The sequence below is a fragment of the Procambarus clarkii genome, chromosome 19 (assembly GCF_040958095.1).
Source record: "Procambarus clarkii isolate CNS0578487 chromosome 19, FALCON_Pclarkii_2.0, whole genome shotgun sequence".
Classification (NCBI taxonomy): domain Eukaryota; kingdom Metazoa; phylum Arthropoda; class Malacostraca; order Decapoda; family Cambaridae; genus Procambarus; species Procambarus clarkii.
In genome coordinates, this window is record NC_091168.1 from 33,626,551 (window position 1) to 33,633,721 (window position 7,171).

At 47.3% G+C, this 7,171-nt stretch overlaps 1 protein-coding gene across 1 annotated transcript in view; it reads left to right on the top strand.

Moving 5' to 3' along the window:
• Positions 1-970: 970 nt before the first annotated feature.
• LOC123757420 (BTB/POZ domain-containing protein 6) overlaps positions 971-7,171 on the top strand; it is a 45,395-nt gene continuing 39,194 nt past the window's right edge. Inside the window, exon 1 of the mRNA XM_045740973.2 lies at positions 971-1,007. The gene's annotated coding sequence lies outside the window, so the exon portion shown is untranslated. The remainder of the gene's footprint in view (positions 1,008-7,171) is intronic.

Sequence of the window (7,171 nt, forward strand, 5' to 3'; positions counted from 1 at the left end):
CCCCTCCGCCCCTCACGGGGGGGTTGCAGCCCCGCCTCCAAATAGACAGTACGTTTTAGTACTAAATGTAATAAGTACAATACTGACTACCGGCTTAGTACATAAATGCACTTAATCGCCAGAATCGCCCCAAAATATGGTGAATATTAGAGTTTACCTGAAAAACTGTATGGAAAACCCCGACCTAACCTCTGGGAGTGTAGGAGGACAAGCATTTAATTGCCTCTTAATCACAATTAGTCCTTAACCTATAGCTATATTGATATTACAGTTTTATAAAACTAATAAAACAAAACTAAAATCTTTCAATAAATTATAATGTCACTCAGAATATTTCAAAATTTTGTATAAAATCTCTATACTTTAATAAAACTGAAAAACAGATTCTTTATATTTAAAACTGAAATTCCATTCAAAAATTTAATATTTTAACAGAAAATGAGGAGAATTTATGGGGAGGTAAAATTAACGGCACAATTAAGTGTATATATGTACTATGCAGACAGTCAACAATGTACTTATTATATTTAGTATTAAAACGTACTGTCTAATTGGAGGATGCGTTGCGTGGTATAGATGTACTTGCCTAATAGTCCTAACCTATCACTGTGAACGGGGCCCAAGAGCCGAAGCTCGACCCCCGCAAGCACACTTAGGTAACTATGAGTGGGAGGGAGGGGTGAGGTCTAGCTCCTGAGCTCCGCCTGATGGTCTCGTTGTACTTCTTGTCATATAATTGAATATTTTAGAGTTCTAATTCTGTGTCAGATAAGGCTGAGAGAGAGCGTGCGTGTGCGTGCCTGTACGTTCGTGTGCGTGCCTGTACGTTCGTGTGCGTGTCTGTACGTTCGTGTGCGTGCTTGTACGTTCGTGTGCGTGCCTGTACGTTCGTGTGCGTGCCTGTACGTTCGTGTGCGTGCGTGTGAGGGCCCAGAGCGCGTGCGCGAACCAGTACACAAGGCAGCCAGCCAGTAGCGCACCAGCCGCCGCCCAGTTAGGACGTGCTGGTGGGTGTACCACGGTGTACCGCAGTGTACCACGGTGTCCCACAGTGTCCCGCAGTGTACCACGAGCCCCCCCCCCCCTCCGGGGACCGTCAACAACCAGTGAGAACACTGAAACTAGACAATTCATAGTGACTTAATTGCCAAATTGACTGCCAGTTACTACGCCAAATGGTACAGACTACTCCGGATTGAACAATTGGATCGTCAGACGTTGTTAGCGGTTGTTAGTAGTGCGGCGGTAACGACCTGTCAACCGAACTACCTGCAACTGCCTTGTGGGTCAACTACCACCATTCTTATGTAGTTGGTACATCATTCAGCTGACAAGGGGGGCGGGGGGTGGTTGTTGGTACAACTCTTGACAGGTACGGTACATGGGGGTACTCTTGACAGGCACGGTACATGGGGGTACTCTTGACAGGCACGGTACATGGGGAACTCTTGACAGGCACGGTACAGGGGGTACTCTTGACAGGCACGGTACATGGGGGTACTCTTGACAGGCACGGTACAGGGAGTACTCTTGATAGACACGGTACAGGGGGTACTCTTGACAGGCACGGTGCATGGGGGTACTCTTGACAGGCACGGTACAGGGGGTACTCTTGACAGGCACGGTACATGGGGGCACTCTTGACAGACACGGTACAGGGGGTACTCTTGACAGACACGGCACAGGGGGTACTCTTGACAGGCACGGTACAGGGGGTACTCTTGACAGGCACGGTACAGGGGGTACTCTTGACAGGCACGGTACAGGGGGTACTCTTGACAGGCACGGTGCATGGGGGTACTCTTGACAGGCACGGTACAGGGGGTACTCTTGACAGGCACGGTACATGGGGGTACTCTTGACAGGCACGGTACATGGGGTACTCTTGACAGGCACGGTACATGGGGGTACTCTTGACAGGCACGGTACAGGGGGTACTCTTGACAGGCACGGTACATGGGGGTACTCTTGACAGGCACGGTACAGGGGGTACTCATGACAGGCACGGTGCATGGGGGTACTCTTGACAGGCACGGTACATGGGGGTACTCTTGACAGGCACGGTACATGGGGTACTCTTGACAGGCACGGTACAGGGGGTACTCTTGACAGGCACGGTACATGGGGGTACTCTTGACAGGCATGGTACATGGGGTACTCTTGACAGGCACGGTACATGGGGTACTCTTGACAGGCACGGTGCATGGGGGTACTCTTGACAGGCACAGTACATGGGGGTACTCTTGACAGGCACGGTACATGGCGTACTCTTGACAGGCACGGTACAGGGGGTACTCTTGACAGGCACGGTACAGGGGGTACTCTTGACAGGCACGGTACATGGGGGTACTCTTGACAGGCACGGTACATGGGGTACTCTTGACAGGCACGGTACATGGGGGTACTCTTGACAGGCACGGTACATGGGGTACTCTTGACAGGCACGGTACATGGGGTACTCTTGACAGGCACGGTACAGGGGGTACTCTTGACAGGCACGGTACAGGGGGTACTCTTGACAGGCACGGTACATGGGGGTACTCTTGACAGGCACGGTACATGGGGTACTCTTGACAGGCACGGTACATGGGGGTACTCTTGACAGGCACGGTACATGGGGTACTCTTGACAGGCACGGTACATGGGGGTACTCTTGACAGGCACGGTACATAAACAATTACAGTACCTTTACCTGAATTTACACGACAGCCACCATCTCACAGTGACCTTGATGGGGACAGGAAGCCGGCGGCTTAACAAAGGTCCTCCCCCGTTAGGCCTGGAGGAGTATGAATTTTTAACCCCAGAAATATCTTAGCTTCGGCGGGTAGGAGGTTCCATGGGTTTATCTGCACTACAAGGTAGTCTGTCTGTCCAAAGCTGGAGGCTAGATGGTTAAGGCTAGCCTCACCAAACTTTGCAGGGGGAAGGGTCTGGGGTACGGGATAGGCCTAGGCTCGTCGGAGTAAGCCTAAGTTAAATGCTGTAAGAAATATTAACATTTACAGACACGACCTTTCCCATAACGATTTTCGAGTCGAGTATGAAATGTTCGGTGCGGTTCCCGTAGAGTTTTTACTGATAATATATTTTTTAATATACCCATTGAGTTGTTTCATTGCTTGTTAAGCTTGAAGCTGTTGACCCTGACCCAGGCGAGGTACAGCTACACAGGTACAACACCCAGATACAGCAACACCCAGATACAGCAACACACAGGTACAGCAACACAGGTACGCCAGATAGACCAGTGCGGTTACCCGCCACTTGAGATAATAAGTCAATCATGTAACATTGAATTGTTGCCAGCTAAAAATTCTGAACAATCGACTGACGTGGTCATGTATACACTGTATGGTACGCACCATACACCCGTATACACTGTATGGTACGCACCATACACCCGTATACACTGTATGGTACGCACCATACACCCGTATACACTGTATGATACCCACCATACACCCGTATACACTGTATGGTACCCACCATACACCCGTATACACTGTATGGTACGCACCATACACCCGTATGCACTATAGTACGCACCATACACCCGTATACACTGTATGGTACCCACCATACAGCCGTATACACTGTATAGTACCCACCATACACCCGTATACACTGTATAGTACCCACCATACACCCGTATACACTGTATGGTACGCACCATACACCCGTATACACTGTATGGTACGCACCATACACCCGTATGCACTATGGTACGCACCATACACCCGTATACACTGTATGGTACGCACCATACACCCGTATACACTGTATAGTACGCACCATACACCCGTATACACTGTATGGTACGCACCATACACCCGTATACACTGTATGGTACGCACCATACACCCGTATACACTGTATGGTACGCACCATACACCCGTATACACTGTATGGTACCCACCATACACCCGTATACACTGTATAGTACCCACCATACACCCGTATACACTGTATAGTATGCACCATACACCCGTATACACTGTATGGTACCCACCATACACCCGTATACACTGTATGGTACGCACCATACACCCGTATACACTGTATGGTACGCACCATACACCCGTATACACTGTATGGTACCCACCATACACCCGTATACACTGTATGGTACCCACCATACACCCGTATACACTGTATGGTACGCACCATACACCCGTATACACTGTATGGTACGCACCATACACCCGTATACACTGTATGGTACCCACCATACACCCGTATACACTGTATAGTACCCACCATACACCCGTATACACTGTATGGTACCCACCATACACCCGTATACACTGTATAGTACCCACCATACACCCGTATACACTGTATGGTACCCACCATACACCCGTATACAGTGTACGGGTCCCTGGGCACATCGTGGCTCAGTGGGTAAAGCATGTGTGAGGTCAGCCCAGGGCCGCCAGACCGATCCCACCACACTGACACAACATTTTCTCTTTAGATTCATCAACTTATTGTGATTGCATTGTGCATGAGTTAATAATTAAGTGGGAGTCGATAAACTTAAGGGCCTTTTGTGAAGGCTGTTGATAGGCCTATTGCTGTATGCAATTGATATTGATAGGCCTAATTGATATTGATAGGCCTAATTGATATTGATAGGCCTAATTGATATTTATAGGGTTTGGAATATTATCCATTTGGGGGTTCACATAACTAGGCCTAAAAGTTACCTACGCCAGGTAGAGAAAGGGAGAGAAGGGGGGGGGGGGGGAGGAGTAGGTTATAAAATTAAATCAAAATTGCAAGAAAAATTAAATTTCGAAATTGAAAGATGATTGACTGGGAGCCAAACCAGCAACGCTAATTGGCCAGTGGTTAACAACGCCCTTGGGTGTGTGGTGTGGTGTTATAGGGGTAGTTAAGGGTGGTCCTTCAGTGCTGTGAGTGGTCACATGAGGCCGGTAGTTCCTGATCCGGTAGTTCCTGGATCAGTGGGATCCATTCTGGATCCCACTGATCCAGAATGGTCAGTGGGTTCTGGTACCATGTTGGTATTCACAGGGACCCGGGACCATAGTGGTGAAGACCTCTCTTGTCACTATCTCTATAGTGCCTGTGTTCACCCCCCCCCCCACCCCCCCTTCCTGCTGCCATCATATATCAGCCCGGTCTTCTGTTTAGATAGTACCTATTGTGACTATCGTCAATAGTCACGAATTCGTACATTCTTAGATTTTGGATAGTCGTATACTGACTAGTTAGGAATTCTTTTCAAATAAATGAAGTTAAAATACAAACTTATATATTCCTAGGCTTAGTATAGTACACGTATGTACTATATGAGGCCCCACACATATATATATATATATATATATATATATATATATATATATATATATATATATATATATATATATATATATTACCAAAACTCCACACCGCTGAAGGATTCGAACCCAGATAGCTAAGGCTCCATGAACCTCAGCGTATCCAGTACTATAACAACTGGACCACACTGACTATACAAAAATGTTGGAACTCGGGAGACTTTTACCCAACACCCGACAGCACTCGGTGCTCAATTTTAGAGTTCAGATATTTCATCGAATCTCCTCGCTGTTGCGGCCACGTGAGTAACTCTTCTTAAATCTTCTTCGCATATATATATATATATATATATATAGGTGTGTATACTCACCTAGATGTGGTTGCAGGGTTGAGCTAGGCTCCTGGCCCCGCCTTCCGAATGTTTGTAGATTAATGCAATGACATTTCTCACACTTTTATCACATTTACATTTAAAATTTTGAATCGAATTGGCTTCAACGACTTGTGTGCCTAACCTGTTCCACTTGTTAACGGCTCTGACACTGAAAGTTTTTCCTGATGTTTCTATGACTGCTTTGTCTACTTTGTTTTCCTTAGAATCTTAAATGTCGTTATCATGTCCCCGCTATCATTTTTCATCAGTGTGGTAAGGTAAGTGTTTCCTCATAGCTCAGTCCCCTCAGTTCGAGAACGAGTCTCGTTGCATATCTTTGGACTTTTACTACTCTCTCCTTGTCCATTTTCGGATAGGGATTTCCATGCTGGGGCTGCATACTCAAGAGTGGGTCTCACCTACGCTGTATTTATGGCCCGGAAAGTACTCACCTATTTGTGTTTGAGGGAGTTGAGCTCTGGCTCTTTGGTCCCGCCTCCCAACCGTCAATCAACTGGTGTACAGGTTCCTGAGCCTACTGGGCTCTATTATATCTACATTATAAACTGTGTATGGAGTCAGCCTCCACCACATCACTGCCTAATGCATTCCATCTGTTAACTACTCTGACACTGAAAAAGTTTTTTCTAACGTCCCTGTGGCTCATGTGGGTACTCAGTTTCCACCTGTGTCCCCTCGTTCGCGTCCCACCAGTGTTGAATAGTTTATCCTTGTTTACCCGGTCAATTCCCCTAAAAGTACCTTGATCCAAGTGTGTGAAGGATACTGGGCTGTTGGCCAGTATGATATATGCGGCTGTTGTTACTCTGCTCATGTGGGCTTCTGGCGTCAGGTTTAGGGTTATGTCCACTCTCAGGTATTTCTTCTTTTCTGACTGAAGAACGTGTCTTCCCTTCAGCCTATACTGCTGTCCTGGTCTCCACACTCCTCTTCCAATCCTCATAACTTTGCATTTGGCTGGGTTAAACTCTAGCAGCCATTTTTCAGACTACTTCTGGAGTGTGTGAAATCCGCTTGCAATGCATCACAACCTAACCCTGACCTGACTCCTCTCAATAGTTTTGTATCATCTGGAAACATTGATATGAAGGAGCCAATTTCCTCTGTCAGGTCATTGACATATATTACAATGAGGCTGAGCCCTAGACCCGACCCTTGTGGTACTCCACTCGTAACCTCTCTTCACTCTCATGTCTCTCCTCTCACTGTCACCCTCTGTTTCCTTCCTGAGAGATACTCTCTGACCCGCCTTAGCACGCCTCCAGATACACCAGCCTGCTTCTCTAGTTTGAGTAGGAAACGTTTGTGCCGCACCGTACCGAATGCTTTCTGATAGTCAGGGAAACATGCAGTCTGCCCATCCTTCTCTCTCTTATTTGATTTCCGTCATCTTGTTGTAGAACTCCAGCTTACGGGCTCACTATAGCCCGTGCTGCTTGGAACTTTGCTCCAAGTAGCGAATCTTTAACA